General features: G+C 38.7%; 1 long non-coding RNA gene across 1 annotated transcript in view; it reads right to left on the bottom strand.

Moving 5' to 3' along the window:
• The window catches only part of LOC147469813 (uncharacterized), a 4760-nt gene extending 3730 nt beyond the window's left edge, over positions 1-1030 (bottom strand). Inside the window, exon 1 of the long non-coding RNA XR_015191913.1 lies at positions 876-1030. This is a non-coding gene — a long non-coding RNA (uncharacterized LOC147469813). The remainder of the gene's footprint in view (positions 1-875) is intronic.
• Positions 1031-2500: the final 1470 nt, after the last annotated feature.

Here is a 2500-nt window from a genome sequence, read left to right as displayed (position 1 = left end):
TCCCTTTCTCCCTACTCCCTTCATTACTCTCTTTCACCTCACTTCCTTTATTACTCTCATTCTGCCCTCTCTTTCTCCTCACTCCCTTCATTGCTACCTCTCTCTCAATCCTCCCTTTCTCCTTAATCCCTTCATTGCTCTCTCTCTCTCTCTATCCTTCCTTTCTCCTTAGTCCCTTCATTGCTACCTCTCTCTCTCTCTATCCTCCTCTTCTCCTTAGTTCCTTCATTACTCTCTCACTCTCTATCTTTCCTTTCTCCTTAGTCCCTTCATTGCTACCTCTCTCCCTATCCCCCCTTTCTCCTTAGTTCCTTTATTGCTTTCTCACTCTCTATCCTTCCTTTCTCCTTAGTCCCTTCATTGCTACCTGTTACTTTATCCTCCCTTTCTCCTTAATCCCTTCATTGCTACCTCTCACTTTATCCTCCCTTTCTCCTCACTCTATTCATTGCTACCTCTCTCTTTATCTTCCCCTTCTCCTTGGTCTCTTCATTGCTCTCTCTCTCTATCTTCCCCTTCTTCTTAGTCCCTTCATTGCTCTCTCTCTCTCTATCTTCCCCTTCTTCTTAGTCCCTTCATTGCTACCTCTCTCTCTATCCTCCCTTTCTCCTTAGTCTCTTCATTGCTCTCTCTCTCTCTATCTTCCCCTTCTTCTTAGTCCCTTCAATGCTCTCTCTCTCTCTATCTTCCCCTTCTTCTTAGTCCCTTCATTGCTACCTCTCTCTCTATCCTCCCTTTCTCCTTACTCCCTTCATTGCTACCTCTCTCTCTATCCTCCCTTTCTCCTCACTCCCTTCATTACTTCCTCTTCTCGCAAACATAGGGGCCCTTCCTCACGTAATAACTACGTAATGCCTTCACATGAGTCTACTCACGAGATTTTGATTGTTATTCCAGGTAGCCATCGCGAGTGCTGTCACTTGTGTACCACTTGCTGGGAAGTGAGTTCGTTCTCCCTTCTGCTTGGCCTTATCTGCGACCGTTGCTCCGTAGATAACACATGGGGAGTGGCACTGCGGTTGAGACAGAGATAAACGCGCAACGGTTTGTGTGTATGTATTCATTTTCGTGTATGTCTGTATGTTTGTGTTGTGAGTGAGTGAGTGTGTGTGTGTGTGTGTGTGTGTGTGTGTGTGTGTGTGTGTGTGTGTGTGTGTGTGTGTGTGTGTGTGTGTGTGTGTGTGTGTGTGTGTGTGTGTGTGTGTGTGTGTGTGTGTGTGTGTGTGTGTGTGTGTGTATTGAAAGATCATACTTATATTGAGAGAGAGAAGGGTAGAGCGATAGAGAGAAAAAGACAAATGTAGGATTCGACTTGATAAGTGTCCATGCCCTGCAAAAGGCCAGGATAAGATAGCAAAACATCTATTTAAACTTGCTCAACTGCAAGTTTAAATAGATTATAATACCGCCTCAAGGGCTGTATTATTATAATTCACGTCTTATCTAATCTGTAAAAAAATAAAAAACACTTTTTATATCGCTAAACATATTCAGAATCAGTATCTACAATAGATGCACTTTTCGTACAGCAAACTAGGTAGTGGGTAAGACTATGTGATTTGGGTGTTCCTGCACATTTTGCAGTGAAATGAATATGGTTTTTCATCCAAAACTTCATTCAGCACATACTGTATAACATATTGATATCCTATGCGTAGTCTGGTTAATGTAACTTGCTGCCTACGCGACAGACTATTACAGACTTTATAATATTTGTTCATAGGTATTGTCGCAGCATACTTTCATACTGCCAGATAGTAACGTGTCCATTAAAAAAAAAAATCTGTAGTCCATACCTGATTATCATATATTCTTAGAAAACTGATAACACGTTCTTATCATTTGATTAACAGATAATAGTGTAGTACAGTACGGTTCTTAACTGGAAAGTGCAAATTTAGCCAACTCGTTGACTTAGTCACACGGTTAAATTCTTATATGAGAGGGTGGCCATACAATGACACTTGAATGTCCTATTCTGGATATTTCTGGATATTTCTGGATACTATGTTTCCTGGACTAGGTGCAATAAGCTTATGGAGTGCACCCTGGCTGTCGTTAAAGACCGCTAGGTGGCGCCGCTGTTCACTACCTTTCTTTACAGCATGATGTAGGCTACTGATTCGACATCAGTTGTGCTTGGTAGGTATTAGGACTCCAATCCCAGTTGTCTCGTGGGGATCAGACGAGGCTATGAAGGGGATGTAGAATTTCTTAGTTAAAGTCGTTGATTTATGTCTTGACAATTTGTCTGTACGGGCATATACACAAGTTATATATATATATATATATATATATATATATATATATATATATTATATATATATATATATATATTTATATATATATTATATATATATATATATATATATATATATATATATATATATGTATATATATATGTATATATGTGTGTGTGTATATATATATATATATATATATATATATATATATATATATATATATATATATAGATATATACATGTATAGATTCAAATAT

Source organism: Penaeus japonicus, unplaced genomic scaffold (genome assembly GCF_977035675.1).
Source record: "Penaeus japonicus unplaced genomic scaffold, GWHDUDI00000001_assembly GWHDUDI00000019, whole genome shotgun sequence".
NCBI classification, from domain to species: Eukaryota; Metazoa; Arthropoda; class Malacostraca; order Decapoda; family Penaeidae; genus Penaeus; species Penaeus japonicus.
This window is presented reverse-complemented; position numbering and strand designations above follow the sequence as displayed.